This window comes from Siniperca chuatsi, linkage group LG13, assembly GCF_020085105.1.
Source record: "Siniperca chuatsi isolate FFG_IHB_CAS linkage group LG13, ASM2008510v1, whole genome shotgun sequence".
Taxonomy (NCBI): domain Eukaryota; kingdom Metazoa; phylum Chordata; class Actinopteri; order Centrarchiformes; family Sinipercidae; genus Siniperca; species Siniperca chuatsi.
This window is the reverse complement of record NC_058054.1, coordinates 28,325,658-28,348,150: the sequence shown is the minus strand read 5'-3', so window position 1 is coordinate 28,348,150 and position 22,493 is coordinate 28,325,658.

Below are 22,493 nucleotides of genomic sequence, written 5' to 3'. Positions count from 1 at the left end.
TAAAAAGGTTTGTGATTGATGATATGCCGCATCATCTGATCATTGTTTTTCTGATATTTGACATGCTTTGCAGGTTGTAGCATCTTGTGACCACAGTTGTCAAAGCCCCCCCCGACACAGTGTGATGTGTAACTTTTTAAACATCGAAGCTGAGGTTATCTATTTATTATTACAACGCTTGCACGGGGGACAGAGTGATAGGCATCCTTTGGTATGCTGTTCCAATGTTCCAGTGTGTTTTTATCCCTGGTGGGAAACTTAATGTGCATTCTGAATGCATCTGCATTTTGACAGTTCATGGCCGAGGTTTGCTCTGTTAAAGTCCCCATGAACAATGACCAGGGAGTCTTGACATAACACAACACAAAAGAATTATTACGTTATCCAGGAGAGTCCTTTGTTTCTGTGTTAAGCAACATTGAGGATATTATTGAAAGAAAAGTGAAACAGGAATACAGAATGGGGAAAACACTTCTGAAACAAGCGTCCCCTCCCGCTTCACAACTCTATTGGCCCAAAAACGTGGGCCAATAGAGTCTCTTCTCTAGCCTTGCTAGCCCCTCTCTCTGAAAAATTTAAGATATAAAAATTGTTTTTATTTAAGATATAAAATTTATGATATAATGTTTCCTCAATTATTTTTTCCTTCTAAAATTCTACTATAATTTAGCAAAGGAATGTGTCTTGCTATAGTCATTGTGCTTCACAGCATATTGTGAGGAGAACATAATCTTGTTTCCATTTCATGCTGATTAGGACAGCATGAATGGGAAGAGCTCAAATGCTATCATTTTCTCCCTTTGAAATGAAGCTAATGAAAGTGTGAACATGCGTCACACACACACACACACACACACACACACACACAGATGTGATATCCAAAGTGCCTGCACCTGCTTTAGCATGGTTCTCACCCCATGTGGCCCTTCTCATCAGTCTATGTATGTGTGAGTGTGTGTGCATGAATGAGATTGCAGGTTTCACTGAGGTCACAGGGCACTGACTCATTATTACAGTCTTCTACCTAATCAACCATGTCTATATGTCCATGTGTGTTAATCTCATGATAGTCTGTGTATGTGTGTGCGCGCACTTGTAGATTTAGGGTTTTAATTAACTTTTGCTGTCATTCTTAATAGCTTTTAACACTTAGTGGCCCTGTGACACTTCTCTTTATCTTAATGTTGTAATGTGCTCTGCTGACCTATTTATACTTTTATTATTATTTGTTATTATCATTTTTTTTAATCTTGTTTTTAATGTTGTACAGCACTTTGGTTCAGTTTCGGTTGTTGGAAGGTGCTATAGAAATAAAGTTTGATTGACTGATTGATTCTCACACACACACACACACACATATGTACACCTTTCTTTTTGTAGGATACTGTCATTTTAAAAGATTATAAATTTAGGTATTAAACTCATGATAAGCATAAACTGTCAAAAAACAGTCACGTGTATGCACTTCAGCTTATATAATGAAAGCTCCCTCTCAGAGAGCACCGAGGCTCATTACCACCTAGACAGGAAACTTGATCTAAAAGTCTTGTTATTTTTAAGGGGACACTGCTTCACCATGGTACACAGTGGTGCCAGTAACAGAGGTATCAATTAAACACTACAAGCTAGTTGAAGTGGCATAACAAGGCCTGTACTAATGATGTGTACATTGTATATGTGGATGCGTTTTTGAGGAGGGGAGAGAGAAAGAGAGATGAATCACAAATAGCTGTTTGGTGTGACATGTCCGCTCAAAGCTGCATCTACAGGAAAATGTGTGGTTGAATAGTTAATTTAATGGTGAAAAAATATAAGTGCCAGTTTACAATTAATTTCATAATACGTGCTGCTGCATTATGACAAATAATTTTCATAAATTTTTGCACAGTAGTTGGACCACAGCAATCTGCCTATTAGATTTGTTGGGACTTCACAGATGAATTCATTCATTTGGGTGATTAACTGCATTCTCTTTTGTCCAACAATCCTGAGAGCCATTGAACGCAGCATTGGCCAGTCTGACCTGTGACCTGGATGTCACTAGGTCAATAAAAAGGTCAGTGATGCTTTGTTCTCTCCTTTTCTCCTGGAATCTTTCACTGTGGCGGACCGCCATGATTGGCTCCCTCCCTATATACGTTACATCCTACTCCAGTAACCCTAGTCACAGGGGCTCCATGCAAAGGATGTGGGATGAATGGTTACTTCAAAACCCACAATCAAGGCTTACAGCGAAGCAACTAGTAGCTCACTGTTCCAACATCCACAAACGGCAACTGCTATCACAACTTGAGATTGACGAGATACAACACAAATGCTACAGCAAGAAGGAGCCAGGACGCCAGGTCAGAGAGGAGCTAACCGGAGATTGGGTACAAAGCCCCAACAAGTGCAATCACGCTGAACGAGGCAGCGACTGACCTGAAAGATAAGATCATGGCGAGAATGCATCCAAGGCAACCCCGATGCCAATTACAACGGCTAAGTGAAGTACCATCAGAAAGTCTCCTAGAAGATGTGAATGCAGCATTGAGTGCGATCCCTACCACAATCATCACCGAAACCAATGAGCTGATGTACACTTCAGCAGCAGTGATCCTGGAGATGCTTGGCTATAAGAGCAGAGGTGCAATGAAAAAACAAGTACCGCACCTTACCTGATGCCCATACCTGAAGCACTCGAAACTGCCAAACAAAGGCTCCGAGCCTTGGCCAGCTGTCTAAAGAGGTACACGAGAGATAATGAAGCCAGAAGAATAAACCGGCTGTTCGCAACTCAACCTGCGAAAGTGTACGCTCATTGGCAGGGTAATAACAGCAGAGTAGACACACCAGACCCACCAGTACTGGAAAAGTATATGGGTGAGTGCACAGTGGCTGGTGGCTCTGAGAGAGGACCACAGCTCTGAGAGAGGACCACAGCAACCTCCCTGAACAGAATCCAGTTACCATCACAGTGGCAGAGATCCAAGAAAGAGTCTCAGGTATGAAAAACTGGACAGCACCAGGCCCTGACAGGATCCACACCAACTGGCCAGTGAGCTCACTGCACTCATGGAGTACATGACTTCTGATGCTCATTGCTCAATCTGACGTCATTGCTCAATCTGAGCAGGGCACTCCACAAGCACAAATGAACCAGCAGGGGACTGTCCTCTCTCCCTTCCTCTTCACCATCTACACCACAGACTTCAGCTACCACACAGAGTCCTGCCACCTTCAGACGTTTTCTGATGACTCTGCTGTGGTGGGATGTATCAGCGGTGGTGATGAGACTGAGTGCAGGGCTGTGGTGGGAAACTTTGTCTCATGGTGTGAGCAGAACCATCTGCAGCTCTATGCGACAAAGTCTAAGGAGCTGGTTGTAGATCTACGAAGGGCCAAGGCACCAGTGACCCCGGTTTCCATCCAGGGGGTCAGTGTGAACATTGTACAGGATTGCAAGTACCTAGGAGTACACGTGGACAATAAACTGGACTGGGTTAAGAACAATCAAGCTCTTTACAGGAAGGGCCAGAGCCGGCTCTATTTTCTGAAACTACATGCCATCTTGGACAGTGTCTCCCACCCACTCCATGACGTGCTGGTCAAACAAAGGAGTACCTTCAGCGGAAGACTCATCCCCCCCAAAATGCACCACAGAGCGCCACAGGAATTCATTCCTACCTGTGGCCATCAAACTCTGTAACTCCTCCCTCTAAGGGTTAGTCTGTATGACCCTAGGTCACTAAACTGGACATTGGATCATTAACATCACTGCAATAGTTGAAATAATTGTGCAATATTCTCTGTTTATTACTCCTGTGCACTATACTCTGTTTTCCATTTAAAATTCCCTATTCTATTACAGTTGTGCAATATCCATCATCTCATAATCATCTTAATAAGAAACACTTAACTTGACAGTACTGATTATTGCACTATTACTTATTACTACATTGTATTTTACCGTACATACTTTTCAAACTAAATCTATTTGATACTTACACTTATTTTAGCTTTTATATTTATATCCACTTTGTACTTAATTTATCTTACCTGTATTATAGTGTATTATATTTTGATTTGCTTAGTACTTCTATTCCTTCTATTCTCAAGTGTGCATCAACGTGATAGTGAGCAGCTGTAACGAAAGACTTTTCCCTCGGAGATCAATAAAGTATTTCTGATTCTGAAATATTTAAAATTAGAATAGAATAAAAATAAAAACAATATATACAGTTACTTATATACATACAGTATATTATACAAGGTAGTGGTATGGTAATGTGCAAAACCAGCATAACAGAGTTCCATGTCATTTATTTATGGTGGAGTGTGGAGGATGAGGTGGAATAGATGAGTCTGACAGCCTGAGGAAAGAAGCTGCTCTGTAGTCTGGTGGTACGGCAGCACATACTTCTGTATTGCTTGCCAGACGGCAGCAGGGTGAACAGGCTGTGGCTGGGGTGGGTATTGTCTTTGAGTATCCTTGGGCTCTGCAGGACCAGGCACCTCACATCTCCAATATCACTGATGCTTGGTGGATGGGTACCAATGATTTTCTGGTCGGTTTTAATCACCTGCTGCAGAGCCCTCCTGTCCTGGGCCATCAAATGCCAGTTTATGATGTTTTTATTCAGGCTGCTTTCTATTGCTCCTCTGTAAAAGTTAATAAGAACTTGGCACAGGAATTTTGCCTTATGAAATTTTCTTAAGAAATAGTCCAGCATGGAGACATGTGATGACCATGACAGGTTGTCTGTAATGCTAATTCTCAGGAACCTAAAACTGTTCATTTGCTCCACCACAGCTCTACTAATGTAGACAGGAGTGTGACTCTTTGCCTCCTTTTTCCTAAAATCAATAATCAGCTCCTTGGTTTTGCTGACATTGAGTAGTAGGTTGTTTTCTGTGCACCATTCTGCAATATTGTTGTTATCCTCCTGATATGAATTCTCATTGTTTGTAATCCAGCCGAGTATTGAGCACTAGATTGGAGGAGGTGTTACTACCAATCTGAACTGTCTGGGGTCTGTTTGTGAGAAAGTCCAATAATCAGTTGCAGAGTTTAGTACTCAAACCCAGAGTGTTAAGTTTGCCAATCAGTTTCTGGGGGGAGATTGTATTGAATGCTGAGCTGAAATTAACAAACCACTTTCTGATGTAGGTGTTGTTGTTCTAAATGTGGGTGAAGACTGAGTGGAGGGCAGTGGCGATGGCATCCTCTGTGCATCTGCTGGTTCTGTATGCAAACTGGTGAGGGTCCAGGCTGACTGGGATGTTGTGTTTCATGTACTGGAGAATCAGTTTCTGAAAGCATTTCATCAGAATGAGGGTGAGAGCCACAGGGCATTAGTTGTTTAGACTAGACACTGCAGACCTTTTTGGTATAGGGACAATGGTGGGTGTCTTGAAGCAGGGAACACTGGGAACACTCTCCTGTGACAGTGATATGTTAAACATGTCAGTAATAACATCAACTAGCTGATTGGCACATGTTCTTAGTACATGGCCAGGGATGTTATCAGGCCCAGCGGCTTTACTCATATTCACTCTCAGCAAGATTCTTTTCATATCCGTTGTGGATACTGACAGTGGCCAGTCCTCTGGAGACGGAGTAGACTTGACAGCTGACTCTTTGTTGAGGAGATCAAAGCGAGCATAAAATGTTATCTTTGGTGTTGATGGTATTGAGGTCTGTCTCCAGTCTCTCCTGATCTCTCCGCTTTGCCTCTTTGATGCCAGCTTTCAGTCTCTCTCTAGCTGTGTTGTATGCTTCCTTGTCACCTAACCGAAAGGCACCTTTTTGGCCAATGGTTAGGGCCATTACCTCTCGACTCAGGGTGGGCGGCCAGACTCAGGGTGGACAGCCATCTGCCACTGCCGGCTGGGTCGAGAAAGAGAGGCAGAGGCAGTGAGGGAAGCACAATGCAAATTCCACATAGTTTTAAAATAATAATGTAATGGTAGTGGAAATATTAATATTAATACAATATTAATAGGAATGATAGTAATAGGAATAATAATGATAATTATAGTGATAAAGCTAATAACAATAATTGTAGCATCAGTCGTTGAACAGGGGGCCAGCAATCAGAGATTCTCTGAAGCTCCAGAAGAAGAAATACCTGCTGAATTCTCCCATGTTTAAAAACTTGGTCTCATCAGTTGCTGGAAGGTACCACAAACCTGTTTATGAATAAAACTAGATATTGTCCACTTAAGTTAACAGTGTTAATTAAATGTCATACATGGTAATATATATAATACATATGTCCTTATATATGTGTGTATATATAAAAAAAAAAACATTAAAAAAAAACTTTGTCCTTCACCCTCTGCGGGTGGTCTCGTCCTTCGAGCTCGGGTCCTCCTGGGAGCTTGAGGGTTCTGCGCAAGTCTTTGCTGTTCCTAGTACTGCACTCTTCTGGGCCGAGATGTCTGGTGTTCTTCCAGGGATCTGCTGTAGCCACTCCTCCAGTTTGGGGGTCACTGCCCCGAGTGCGCCGATGACCACGGGCACCACTGTTGCCTTCACCTTCCAGGCCTTCTCCAGCTCTTCACTGAGCCCTTGGTACTTCTCTAGTTTCTCATGTTCCTTTTTCCTGATGTTGCCATCGCTTGGTATTGCCACATCAACCACAATGGCTTTCCTCTGCTGTTTGTCCACCACAACGATGTCAGGCTGGTTCGCCATTACCATTCTGTCAGTCTGAATCTGGAAGTCCCACAGGATCTTGGCTCGGTCATTGTCTACCACCTTTGGAGGTGTTTCCCACTTTGACCTCGGGGTTTCCAGTCCATACTCAGTGCAGATGTTTCTGTACACTATGCCAGCTACTTGGTTATGGCGCTCCATATATGCTTTTCCTGCCAGCATGTTACACCCTGCAGTTATGTGCTGGATTGTCTCAGGGGTCTTTGCACAGCCTACACCTTGGGTCTTGTCTGGTGTGGTAGATCTGGGCCTCTATTGCTCTGGTGCTCAGGGCCTGCTCCTGTGCAGCCATGATGAGTGCCTCTGTGCTGTCCTTCAGTCCAGCCCGCTCTAGCCATTGGTAGGACTTCTTGATATCAGCCACTTCATTTATGTTCCGGTGGTACATCCCGTGTAGGGGTTTGTCCTCCCATGATGGTCCTTCCTCCAGCACGTCTTCCTCTGTTCCCCATTGCCTGAGACATTCCCTGAGCACGTCATCTGTTGGGGCCTTATCTTGGATGTACTTGTGGATCTTGGATGTTTCATCCTGGATAGTGGCTCTCACACTCACTAGTCCACGGCAGCCTTCCTTACAGCTAGCGTACAGTCTCAGGGTGCTGGATTTGGGATGGAACCCTCCATGCATGGTGAGGAGCTTTCGCGTCTTAATGTCTGTGGTCTGTATCTCTTCCTTTGGGCACCTTATTATTCCCGCAGGGTATCTGATCACTGGCAGGGCGTAGCTGTTTATTGCCTGGGTCTTGTTCTTGCCATTGAGCTGACTTCTTAGGACTTGCCTTACTCGTTGGAGGTATTTGGCCGTTGCTGTCTTCCTTGTTGCCTCTTCGAGGTTGCCATTTGCCTGTGGTATTCCAAGGTACTTGTAACCATCCTCAATGTCTGCTATTGTTCCTTCTGGGAGTGAGTCCCCTTCTTTGTGGACTACCTTCCCTCTCTTTGTCACCATTCGACTGCACTTCTCAAGCTCGAATGACATCCCATTGTCAGAGCTGTAGATCCTGGTAGTGTGGATCAGTGAGTCGATGTCCCGCTCGCTCTTAGCATATAGCTTGATGTCATCCATGTAGAGGAGGTGACTGATGGTGGCCCCGTTCCTGAGTCGGTATCCATAGTCAGTCTTGTTGATTATTTGGCTGAGGGGGTTCAGACCTATGCAGAAAAGCAGTGGGGACAGAGCATCTCCTTGGTATATGCCACATTTGATGGATACTTGTGCAAGTGGCTTGCCATTGGCCTCAAGGGTGGTTTTCCACAGCCTCATCGAGTTTGCAATGAAGTCTCTTAGAGTCCTGTTGATGTTGTACATCTCCAAGCATTCAGTGATCCATGTGTCCAGCATTGAGTCATATGCTTTCTTGTAATCAATCCAGGCAGTGCACAGGTTGGTGTGTCGGGCTCTGCAGTCTTGGGTGACTGTTCTGTCAACCAGGAGTTGGTGTTTGGCTCCTCTGGTTCCTCTGCCAATGCCCTTCTGTGCTTTGCTCATGTATTGATCCATGTGTCCACTTATCTTAGCCGCGATGATGCCTGACATGAGCTTCCATGTTGTGGAGAGACAGGTTATTGGCCGATAGTTGGACGGGATCCTTCAGGATCAGGATTGTGCACCCTTCGGTAAGCCATTCAGGGTGTGTCCCATCTCTTAGCAGCTGGTTCATTTGTGCTGCTAGGCGCTCATGGAGTGCAGTGAGCTTCTTTAGCCAGTAGGTGTGGATCCTGTCAGGGCCTGGTGCTGTCCAGTTCTTCATACCTGAGACTCTTTCTTGGATGTCTGCCGCTGTGATGGTGACTGGATTCTGTTCAGGGAGGTTGGTGTGGTCAATTCTCAGAGCCGCCAGCCACTGTGCATCGCTGTTGTGTGATGCCTCCCTCTCCCATATACTTTTCCAGTACTGCTCCGTTTCCAGCCTTGGTGGGTCTGCTCTGCTGTTATTACCCTGCCATTGAGCGTACACTTTCGCAGGTTGAGTTGCGAACAGCCGGTTTATTCGTCTGGCTTCATTATCTCTCGTGTATCTCTTTAGGCGGCTGGCCAAGGCTTGGAGCCTTTGTTTGGCAGTTTCGAGTGCTTCAGGTATGGGCATCTGGTTGTACTTCTTGGGTACTTGCTTTCTCATTGCACCTCTCTCAGTTGGCTTACTTCCCTCCGGGCGTCCTTGATTTTTGCCTCCAACCTTCGTTTCCATGGTGGGTACTGTCTCTCATGGCTCCCATGGTTGCTCTTGTAGCCAAGGCGTATATCAGCTCATTGGTTTCAGTGATGGTTGTGGTAGGGATCGCTCTCAATGCTGCATTCACATCTTCTAGGAGACTTTCTGATGGTACTTCACTTAGCCGTTGTAGTTGGCGTCGGGGTTGCCTTGTATTCATCCTCACCATTATCTTATCTTTCAGGTCAGTCGCTGCCTCGTTCAGCGTGATTTCTCTTGGGGCTTCGTACCCAATCTCTGGTTATGTTATATATATATATATATATATATATATATATATATATATATATATATATATATATATATATATATATATATATATATATACACACACACACGCTGCATTTCTTCATTCAAAGAAGCAGCCCTTGTTATTTCAGGGTTTGTTCACCTGCATCCAGATCAGCATGCTCAAAATCTCTTTTCATATAGTTAATGCCACATAACATATTAATTAATGTACATTTCAGTTCTGCTGTCTGTTTCTTTGTTCTTTTAGTCTTAAAGATTTACATGTCCTGAGTTACACTTGATGGACACCAGAGATAGTGGGGTGTTCTCTGGGAAGCAAGTTGCAATTTACTAAAACAGCTTAGATTTTCAGACTATCAACGTTTGTTGTTTATGCTCTGTGAGTTCTTACAGACCTGTTGTAAATCATGAAATTGTCATTAAATTTTCCATTAGTGACCTCAAGTCCTGCAAAGGTCATATGACAGCAGAGGTTCCTGGGGAAAAACTTATCAGTTCTCTAAGGCAGCAGAATCTGCACGGATCATGCTACATTCATTATCTTTCATTCATTTGTCAGTATTCATTATATATTCATATAATTAGAACAATGAGGATAGAATTGAATAAATTGGAAATCGATTTGATTAATTCTCTAGGAGGAGTTTATTAAAGTACTGATCCTTTAAATGCCGAAAAATGGCTTAAAAGTGCACATTCACTTCAAAATGGCTGACTTCCTATTTGTCTTGGGGTGATACAAGCACCTCCCAAATTTCGTACATTTAGGTAAAATGTGTCACAGGGGCTGCTCTGTAGGGAGTGCGAGTGATCCATTACTCTACTACTAGGAGTAGTTTGTAAAACTATAGGGAGGGTAACTTCCTGTTGTCAGTAGGTGGTGCTATGAGTATGACTGAATATTGGCGTGTAGATGTCTTCAGGGCGGGACTCTTATCAAACAAGTTTGGGGCAGATTTGACCATGTATGCTGAAGTGAAGTGAACAACTTCCTGTGTCATGGCGAAGTATAGAAATCCGACTCTGCGCCACGGACAAGCCGTTCAACGAAAAATCACAAGCTTCACAATATAGCATCATCAGTGTCTTAAGGCTTTTCTGCCAAAATGTGAGGTGGATTGGTCATCCTGCAAGGAGGAGTACTTGAAAGTATAAAACATTTAATTTCCTGTTGTCAATAGGTTGCGCTATGACTGAGTGAATTTTAGCATGTAGATCAGGAAGGATCTTCAGGAAGGGACTGTTATCAAACATGTGAAGTTAGGGGTGGACGTGACCATGCACACTCAAGTTATAACAACTTCCTCTTCATGGCGAAACATCGATCAAACATTCAATGCTATGCCACAGACACGCCCTTCGACAAAAACTCAAGCTTTTAGTAACTTTTCATTGCAAAGGTCTTTAGATTTCACTGCGAAAATTTGAAGTCAATCCAATTAATTCTGTAGGAGGAGTTTGTTAAAGTATGGATCTTGTAAATGGCGAAAAAAGGCCTAAAAGTGCACATTCACTTCAAAATGGCTGACTTCCTGTTGGGTCTACAGTGTGACTCCAAGAGGCTTTTATGTAAGTCTTGGGATGATACATCTGCCTCCCAAATTTCTTACATCTAGGTGAAACATATCGCGGGGGCTCCTTTGTTGAAGGCTAACTTCTTGGTCATCTCGGGTCTGTTCGTGCAGAACAGCTGTGTCCTAACATCGTACACCAGGCATGAGCTCTTGGATATTGGTTTGCGCATTCCTGGCAGTTTTATTGGCAATCTTCGACTCGTCCCTGAGATCGCCAGAACACCCGATGCTACGCACCCTACACGGCCGGGCGGAAGTGCTCGCAGGCGGTTTTGAGATCGTAAACAAAGGCAGAGGAAGCACGGAGGGCTAAGAGCTAAGCTAAAGCTAACACCACACTGGCTCTTTTTGCCCAGCATTTTCCTCGCAAATATACGATCACTGTTGAGCAAAATGGACGAGATTCAACTCATCAACAGCAGAAGACTTTTGAACTGCAATGTCATGATCTTCACTGAAACATGGCCACACAGCGGCATACCGGACAATGCTATTGAGCTAGCTGGATGCCACACACTCCGGGCAGATAGGACTGCAGATGAATCCGGTAACACCAGAGGCAGAGGATTGTGCATTTACATTAACAAAGCTTGGTGCATGAACTCTGTTATTGTTAGGAGACACTGCTCAGCTAACCTAGAGTTTCTCATGGTTAAATGTAGACCGTTTTATCTGCCACAGGAGTTCACTTCAACCATTATAACGGCAGCTTATATTCCTCTGGATGCTGATGCCAAGCTTGCTATGAGTGAACTTTATGCGGCCATCAGGCTCCATTTATTGTTGCGGGGGGATTTTAATCACTCAAACTTAAAGGCAATGCTCCCCAAATTTCACCAGCATGTTTCCTGTCACACCAAAGGAAACAAAACTTTGGACCATGTCTATACAAACATGGCTGAGGCTTACGCCGTGACCCCCCTCCCCCACCTGGGTCAATCTGATCACCTTTCTTTGTTCCTCACCCCCAAGTATTCACCTCTTATCAATCATGTGAAGCCATCAGTAAGGACCATCAAAGTATGGCCTGTGGGGGTAGACTCCACACTCCAGGACAGGTTTCAACACACAGACTGGAGTATGTTTGCCTCTCAGGCCAACCGGTGGCTCTCATATGGACATAGACAGCTACACCTCCTCTGTACTGGACTACATCAACATCACCATAGATAGTGTTACAACTCAGAAGCAGATCACCACTTACCCAAATCAGAAGCATGGATGAACAAGGAGGTGCGCCTCCTGTTGAAGGCACACAACACTGCCTTCAGATCAGGTGACGCACAGGCCTACAGCACTTCCAGGGCAAATCTGAGAGGGGGCATCAAAAAGGCCAAGCACTGCTACAAGCTAAAGTTAGAGGAGCACCTTTCCAACTCCGACCCTTGACGCATGTGGCAGGTCATCCAGGCCATCAGCAACTACAAACCCAGACACTCCACCCCCATAACCACAGATGTCTCCTTCCTGAACGAGCTTAACGACTTTTATGCTCGCTTCGAGAGAGACAATAGGAAAACTGCCACCGAGCTCACACCCTCAGCTGACCACCTGACCATCACACTCACCACCACAGATGTCTGCACTGCACTGAGCCAGAGCAACGCGCGCAAGGCTGCTGGACCAGATGGTATCCCGGTCGTATACTCAAGGCATGTGCAGAGCAGCTCGCTGGGGTCTTTACGGATATTTTCAACCTGTCCCTCACCCAAACAGCTGTGCCAGCATGCTTTAAATCCACCTCCCTTGTGCCACTGCCGAAACACTCTAGTCCTGACACACCTAAAGGACTTCCTCCCATCCACACTGGACCCATACCAGTTTGCCTACCGTAGCAATAGGAGCACAGAGGATGCAGTCTCCATGGCACTGTACTCACACACTTTGACAATAAGAACACTTACGCACATATGCTGTTTGTTGACTTCAGCTCTGCATTCAACACTGTCATGCCTTCCAAGTTAATCACCAAACTTGGAAACCTGGGCATTAACACCTCCATTTGCAATTGGATTATGGACTTCCTGACAAACAGACCTCAGCTTGTTAGGTCAGGCCACAACTGCTCCACCACCATCACACTCAACACTGGCGTATCACAGGGCTGTGTGCTGAGCCCCTTCCTCGAGCTCTTCACACTCGACTGCAGGCTGGTGCATGGATCTAACGCCATCATCAAGTTTGCAGACGATACTATGGTGATTGGTCTCATCAGCAACAACGATGAGAATGCCTACAGGGATGAGGTCCAGCACCTGGCCACATGGTTCTCAGACAATAACTTGCTCCTTAACACCTCCAAGACAAAGGAGCTCATCGTGGACTTCAGGAAGGAGAGGGGAGGCACACATGACCCCATCCACATTAACGGGATGGCTGTTGAGCGTGTCTCCAGCTTCAAGTTCCCGGGGATATTTTGGAAAACCTGTCCTGGACCACCAACACCTCCTACCTGGTCAAGAAGGCTCACCAGTGCCTCTTCTTCCTGAGGACACTGAAGAAGAACCAACTGTCCTCAGCTATCCTGGTGAACTTCTATCACTACACAGTAGAGAGTATCCTAACCAACTGTGTCATAGTCTTGTATGGGAACTGCTCTGCTGCAGAGTGCAAGGCACTGGAGCGGGTGGTGAAAACTGCCCAGCGCATCACAGGGACTCCACTTCCAGCCATTGAGGACATCCAGAGGAAACGTTGTCTGCGTCAAGCCCGCAGCATTCTTAAGGACTCCTCACACCCCGCTCAGAGACTGTTTTCTCCCCTGCCCTCCGGCAAGCACCTCAGGTGCCTCCGGACAAGGATCAGCAGACTGAGAGAGATGAAAAAAGCACAAAACTACGGGAGAGAGAAGATGTCGAGTTAGTAACATGCATGCATACATTGAACTATTCCCCCTACTCCCCACAGACTTCCCAAGTCACTCATCAGCACAAGGAGAGCTATTGTGGAGAATGAAACTGATGTACAGTGGATAGAAAATGAATACAACCCTTTGAAAATTTTCAGTGTTGACCTATAGCCTTAAACTGCAATAAATCAATTTATTTTTCCTACTAATCTACAAACAACACTTAGCCATTTCACAGTCCCAAACAAATTATAGAACATGTTCTAACATTAATTAACAATAAACAAATACTGAAATAATGAAGATTGAGGCTCTCTGATAATGTATCAATAATCAAAATTGTCACTCTTCTTCCCGAAAGAAGCCCCCCTCCTCCCACTCTATACATCATACCCACTCCTGCACCTCAGTGAATTGTTTAGACATATCATAACACATTGTCATGAATTGGTGACAATGGAATTTTTAAAAAATTATTTATTATGTGCTTTGCTGTAAATGCTTAGGTTTGTCTAGTGTTATTATGTCCTATTGTTCTGTTTTTTATGTTCGGCATAATTAATTTACACATACATGTCAGTATAGAAATATTAGCTCAACATGCAACTCAAATTCATAACCTGGAACATCCGTGGTGTTAGCTCTCAGACAAAAAAAAAGAGTTCTCAACTATTTGGATAATCTACAGGCAGATATATGTTTACTACAAGAAACACATCTTGCAGATTCAAAACAAAACACCACAAGATCATCACAATTCACTCTTATTTTCAGCCACTTATAATTCAAAACAAAGAGGAGTATGTATCTTGATAAGCAAAAAAATTCATTTTGTTCATAATACAACTACTTCAGACCCAGAAGGATGCTTTATTATCATAAAAATAACAATTAACAATAACCTGGTAACAATTGCCCAACACTTACGGCCATAATTCAGATAACTCTGCCTTTTTCCACACTTTTTTTTCTTCCATTTCAAATTTTTCCAACGGCCCGGTAATTATAGGAGGTGATTTTAACACCGTAATTGACCCATCACTTGACAGATCCACAAGTAATAAAAGACACTGGCAATGAGAGATTTTGGCCTTGGTGATGGTTGGAGGCTACAGCATCCAACTGACAGAGAATATACATTTTACTCGCCAGTTCATCATAGCTACTCTCGCATAGACTTTTTCCTAACTAGCAATTCAATCATACCAAGTATCTCTGAGCACAAAATCCACTCCATCAGCATCAGTGACCATGCTCCAGTAACATTCATATGGAATCCAGCTAATTTACATAAACACATCAGTAGATGGCGCTTTAACATATCACTCATTAAAGACCTAGAGTTTGACAGTTATCTTAAAAGAGAGTGGACATCCCTCCTAGAAATAAATGACTCACCAAAGTTATCAGCTTCATTACTTTGGGAAACAGGCAAAGCAGTACTACAAGGTAAAATCATTTCATTCTCTGTCCATAAAAAGAAAATAGAAAAACAAGAAGAAATCAGGCTAGAAAATAAAATAATAGAACTTGAAATGTTACATGCAAATAACCCAACAGAAGTAATATATAATGAATTAAGAAAACAAAAATTCCTGCTAAACAAAATCATCAATAAAAAAACTCAATTTCTAATTCAAAGACTTCGTCAAGAAACCTACCATCATAGCAACAAATCCAGTAAATATTTGGCCAATCAGATTAAAAGGAACAGAGAAAAAGTAACAATTGCAACTATTAAGGACTCAGCAGGGAAGCCTACCAACTCTCCACAAGAAATAAATACAATATTCCGAAACATCTATGCTAAACTTTATTCATCTGACAATAACACAAGACAAGATGATATTAATTCATTTTTCAATAATATTCAACTCCCAAAACTTAACACAGAACCAGAGGCCTGGGAGCTTGAGGGTTCTGTGCAGTACCTTTGCTGTTCCTAGTACTGCACTTTTCTGGACCGAGATGTCTGGTGTTCTTCCAGGGAACTGCTGTAGCCACTCCAGTTTGGGGGTCACTGCCCCGAGTGCTCCGATGAACATCATTCTCTACCACCATTGGAGGTGTTTCCCACTTTGACTTCAGGGTTTCCAGTCCATACTCAGTGCAGATGTTCCTGTACACTATGCCAGCCACTTGGTTATGGCGCTCCATGTATGCTTTTCCTGCCAGCATCTTACACCCTGCAGTTATGTGCTGGATTGTCTCAGGGGCCTCTTTGCACAGCCTACACCTTGGGTCTTGTCTGGTGTGGTAGATCTGGGCCTCTATTGCTCTGGTGCTCAGGGCCTGCTCCTGTGCAGCCATGATGAGTGCCTCTGTGCTGTCCTTCAGTCCAGCCCGCTCTAGCCATTGGTAGGATTTCTTTATATCAGCCACTTCAGTTATGTTCCGGTGGTACATCCCAAGTAGGGGTTTGTCCTCCCATGATGGTCCCTCCTCCAGCACCTCTTCCTCTGTTCCCCATTGCCTGAGACATTCACTGAGCACATCATCTGTTGGGGCCTTATCTTTGATGTACTTGTGGATCTTGGATGTTTCATCCTGGATAGTGGCTGTCACACTCACTAGTCCACGGCCGCCTTCCTTACAGCTAGCGTACAGTCTCAGGGTGCTGAAGATGTGAATGCAGCATTGAGTGCGATCCCTATATAAATACAGTATATATATATTTCTGTGTGTGTGTGTATATATATATATATATATATATATATATATATATATATAATAGGGGAGGGTTGTAATGTAAAGAAATGCATTTGTTGTATGTATATAAATACATATCATTTCCCTCAACTGAATTTCAGAGATGATTGGAAAAAAATTAAATAACAAATGAATAAACAAATAAATTAATTGCTCGATTAATTAATCAATTAGATTGAGCAGGTCATATAAATGAAAATAGTATTGATAATAGTAGCAATAGTAGTAGTAGTAGTAGAAGTAGAAAAAAGTGACAGTGGCAATAACAGTGATGGCAATAATAATAACAATAACAATGGAAATCTTTATTATTTTCATTTGATAATAACAACATTAATAATAACAATAATAATAACATCCACACCACTGTTGGGATTCCGAAAAATGTTTCAGCAAACACAAAATAGTCTGTTGCTTGTCCGGCAAGTTAAGACCTTCCTTGTGAAAATCAGAGTTCAGCATTGAGCGCTGGCAGTCCAATATGAAGGACAATGGTTTCCTTCCAAAAGTGTTGAACTGTTGGGAAGTGCCAGATTGCATGGATGCAATTGTCTAAGGTCTTAGGGCGGCAGAGTGAGTAGTGACTTGAATCTGAGAGACCCATTTGGGGCATTTCTTTGAGTGTGAGGTGTGTTCTGTGGTTTACCTTGTACTGAATGAGTTGGAGGTTGGGTTAATTCATCATTGAGAATTTATAGATTTTGGTCCAGGAGTGTCTAGTGATATGGATAAATCTTTCTCCCATTTTGTTTGGAGAGATATTGTCAGATCAGAGTTGATAAGTTATATTGTACAGTTTAGACAGGGTTTTATAAGGTGTTGTGAGCTTGAGTATTTATTCTGCTAGTGCGGATGGTTGAAGATTGTTATGTTGTAAGTTGATCTTATTGACCAATTTGAATTGTAGGTTTTGGAAAAAAGATTTGTGAACTATTCTGTAGGCTACTTGTGAACCAGTTCTTCGAAAGGCATGAAAGTTGAGTTTTGTACAATGTGTTGAAGCTGAGTGATACCTTTGTCTTTCCAATTATTCCACAGTGTAGGATGACCAGACGTCCCCTACCGGCTGATGTCTCTCAGTCGTGTTGTGCTTGGCCAACAGAGGGGGCTGCTCGCTATAGCAGCTTCATATCACTCTTCTTCTTCTACAAACTACTTGCTCACGCTAGTTTTAGAGAAAACTGCTGTGGAAAACTCAGCCAGAAGCTAGCAAGAGTCAAGTGAATCCACAACATCAAAAAACATCTTTTCAAGCCAGGTAGAGTAGAGAGGAAGGAGAAGAGGAAGACTGGATAGGAAGAAGAGTGAAAGAGATAGAGGAGGAAAGGTAGAGATATGATTACAGAGGAAAAAATTAAGGGAGTAAAAAGACTGAAGAGCCTAGAGTGTAGAAGAGTGAGGTGGAAAGGTAAAGAGAAGGAAAGGAAGGAAGACAAACAAAGAAAAGAGGAGAAAGATTGGAGGAGAATAAAAAGTTGAGAGTGAAGAAGAGCAGACGGAGGAGGTACAATGGCTCTTTCCAAGAAGCAGAAATGCTTTATCACAACATTTTTATCACAATATTATGAGAGAATTAAAATTTATACAGTGCAGTGGTAGAACATCAACAGACGAAAAAGCATATAGCCTCCCAGATTGCCCATGCTGGTGTGCCCTCACCACATTCTTCAAGAAGGTAGAGCCTTTCCAAGAAGGAAATTATTTAGCTGTGCAGGAGAGTGTCTTTGCACACCAGACTATGTGCAGTAGGCGATTTGAGGGGGGATGCGGCTAAAACCAGTGCCATAAAGGCTAGAAAATCTGTGCTGTTAAAATAGAAACGCTCAGTCAAAATGTAATACTTCTCAATAATTTATTGCTATTCTCTACAGCAGAAGGGCGGAAAGAGTTTGGAGCAAAAGTGCCCTTGAATGTTCATGAACTTTTTTTTATTGTTCTCACTCTCAAATAAAATAAATCTTTGTGCTGAAAATTTAGTGTTTATTTGACAATATAATGTAATAATTATACATTATTTCAAAGTTTAGTAAATGGCCCTAAAAATCAGTTCAAGAGGTAAAAAATAGGCTTCTAAAAAAGGGACAAGGAAGCACAACTGACACAGAAGCTGCACAGCACAACTGACACAGAAGCTTTATGAGCCAAAGTTTACATGTGCTAGGACAAAATGTGATGCCATAGTAAGGAACATGTTAGCACCATGGGCAACTACTTTGGTAACACAGGACCTAGACCAGGTTGAATATGTGTCCCTGTCCAGTGGTGTGTCAAATCATGGACATGTAAAGCTGCTGCCAATAGTAGTAAGTTATTGTAAGATATATGATGGCAGGACATCTGTGGAAACAAAACTGCTTGATTCTGGTGAATTGAAACGGAGAAACAGCAGAGGAAATTGCTGCTGAGGTCCTGGTGGTCATACAAACATTTAACCTGGAAGACAAAGTCATGGCATTCTCTGCCACAAATACCAGCTTTGGAGGACTGAATAGGCTGGTAGTACCCAATTTTATTGGGTACTTATGAGTTGGCCTGCACCATATTACAGTACAACAGTTACCATAGTCAAAATATATGAAAGCGGAATGATCCCCCTTTTTAATTTCATAGATAATAACATTGGATATTTTAGTTTAGAAATCTGGTCACTGTACCATAGTCGTGTGTATTTACAAGGTGCTTGTGTTAAATGTGTAATTTTGTGGCCTTTCCACCAACCTGTCAGAGCTGTAGCTATAGGAATATTTTTAAACGTGAAAGTCTATCCCTACCTCAGTGAGTGAGTGAGTGAGCGATGAAGTTACACCATTGGTCGGTTGAATGACTGAGTGATTGACTCTGATGTTGCGGTCAAACAGTGTTAGAAGTATAGTGATGTGAAGCGCTCTACGTCAGCTTCGCATTTGTTTAAAGGGATATTGTAGGAACAGAGACATTCCTTTCATTGACAACTTCACTTCATTTCTTAACCAACCTGAACTTTTTAAATGGGATCGTCTTCATCCAAACCACTCAGGATCATGTATTTTATCCATGAACATACACTACACTCCTGCAAGGCCTATACAGCATGACTTTCTCAAATTCCTGCCTTTTGTCACCCTGCCTCAAATGTTGGTCCCGCTATCCCAGTTTTATTTACTAATGCATCTTCAAATGTTAATGTCAACAATCGCTGTCATATCCCCACCACACCTAGTTCCCCAGCCTTATCTTTTAAAGTTACCTCGTCTTTCTCAATCCCTGTGATTAGTAGGAACAGACTAAATAAATGCTTTATCCACTGTCATTCTGCTTCCAGGCTTAAGAACTTGATTACCATTCTTTGCAAGCCTCAGCCTCCTAAATCTGTCACCAGTTGTTTTTGCTCTTTTCAACACACAACCACTGTCAAATACATCTGTTATTCTTAATGACTTTGTTACTTCCCACAATTTGGACATCTTATGTCTTACTGAGACCTGGCTGAATTCAGTGGACTGCTGCCCGCTGGTGGAACTTTGTCCGTCTAACTATAACTTTCTGAATGCCCCAAGGTCCACAGACCATGGTGCCGTAGGCACTCTAGTGGTTTATAAGAACCACCTAAACTGTGTCCCATTTACTGCTGGATCATTTCATACCTTTGAAGTACTAACTTTAAAAATTTTGTCTGACATCCCAGTGTGTTGTATGGTTATCTACCGACCCCCTAGATCTTGTACAAATTTTATGACAGATTTCTCCAACCTGCTTTCATCTGTTGTACTCAAATTTGACAGTCATTATTGTTATTATTGTTGTGATTTTAACATTCACATAGAGAATCCCTCTAATTCCCCTGCGACAGAATTTCTAAACACTGCAAAATCATTTAACATGCAACATGTCACTGGCCGCACACATATCCGTGGGCACACCCTCGATCTCATGTTTACACTTGACTCTGAAATGCATGCATATGTCTGACTTAGTTTCTGATACATAAATGTACACTTTTTGACACGGTTCTACAGTCGGTATTGACTTCTCTGGGTCATCTGCTTAACTCCTCCAGTGGTGTATCTTACCATTGCTATGCTGATGACACACAACTTTACTTCTCAGTTAAACCCAATAACCTAAATAACCTTGCCACCCTTCATGACTGCTTAGCTTCTGTTACAAATTGGATGTCTCATAAGTTCCTCTATCTCAATTTTGACAATATTGAGCTCCTTGTGATCGACCCTGATTACTTTACTAAGGAGGTCAGTCACTATAGTGGCCTAGCTAGTATAAATAAACAACTTTGTGAGTGCAGCATATAATGCTCTTGTTATTAGAGATCAGTTACAACGAACGTTACCCGCAACTCATTTTCTATCCACAACTATTGCGTCTTACTGTTAGCTGCTCACAGGAATGTAGCCAGTAATGTTAAGGCTAACTGCTAACGTTAGTTTCAAACATCACAATTTGACAGCATAATCTGTTACCATAACAGACAAATCCCTCCCCCAGAGAGCCATCCTGTTATTATACAGTAGGCCTACATTTTCAAATCTAGGCTATAGTTGATGTTTTTGAATCTTATTGAGTAAGTTAATCAAAGCCATCTAAATAAGTTAGAATTAATTCATTGTCTGATCACTGTACAATAAATTCAAATACACGTAATTGTGTCCTGGGTGACAAATACTAAAACCTCCTGCACGGTGTAATGCACTGCAATAAGTCTTACTATTAAAACACACAAATTGAAAAACATCTGACCACATTTTCACCCTACACACTAATTAATAAATATGACATTGCTGCGGCTCAGGAGGTTCAGGAGGCAGCTGCAGCTCAGGAACTGGTGATTGCAGCAGCTGGGCGGCTGTGGCTTAGTGGTAGAGCGAGTCGTCAGAAGGTCAGTGGTTCGATCCTGGCTTCCCCCAGCCACATGTCGAAGTGTCCTTGGGCAAGACACTGAACCCCAAATTGCTCCCTGTGTTGGACTAATGATCAACAGTTAGCATCTCCCATCAGTGTATGTGTGTGAATGGGGTTAATGTGATATGATAGGCTCCGCAGAAACTGGAGACTGCTGCAGCTTAGGCTCCACAGGAACAGGAGGCAGATGCAGCTCAGGTACTCTTCTCATAGTGTAGACAATTTCCCGTGTGCGAGAGAAATGATTGCCTCTCTGTGGAAGACATTGATTGCCACATCACTGGAAGATCTAAAACACTTCTAGTGCATCAATAATGCTGCATGCATTCTCTACCAGTGTGTTGTACTTAATTCTTTATTTTCTTGCCTTAGCAGTTTTATGTTCTGCTAACAAATCTCTAATATTCAATGGCAGCAATATTGAGGTTATCTCCTGGCCAAATTACTTTACCTCATTGTTTGTGTAATATATTTCTATTCTGTCCATTCATGTTCTGTGGGTCTTAGGTGTTGTTTTCCCCCATTTTAAACTCTATAATCCATACAGTATGGAGTTAAAGTGTATGTTGGTGTGAATGCAGTATGTGTGATTTGAGGTACAGGAAAGGACAGGTACTGCTGACCTACATTATGCTCCAGTCTGTCCAATAAAATTGACAAGCCAATCAAAGTTCAAATAAAAACACTGGTAGATTTTCAATAGGGCTTGTAGAATCACAGCCATCAGCATTAATCACATATTCATACAAATACAACAGACAACATAGTTTACTTATATTTGGCAGAATATGAACCCTTTTCAGACAGTGACCCTGTGATGAATGTTGTTTGGACAAAATGGCTCCTTTCTTTCTGATAGAAAGCAACTTTTTTATGATTATTTTCCAGACTCTCATCAGTGAAGCGGGCCTTTATTTTGTTGTTATTGTTGTTGAGGCAGTTTCAGGAAATGTGCTCTCCCACTATCTGATGGAAGCGTCCAAGGTTGTTACATTATGTTTACCGCCTGGCATGCTTACTTTTATCACATCCCAACACTCGGCACCAGGTAGAGGTAGAGAAAATGGGAAGAAGTGATGAAAGACAGCATGAAGGGACCAGTAAATAGGCAGGAAGAAAGAAAGAACAGAAGACCAAACAACAAAAAGCTAAGAGAAAATAATTCTATTTATCATCAAATCTAGAAGAAGCAATAAATTTGCCTCTGGCTTTTTGTCTCCTGATCAGCTGAGTTTCCTAATAATATCTTAGAGATCACTTTGACATTTAATGATAGGTTAGTGGAACAGTGATGATCAAAG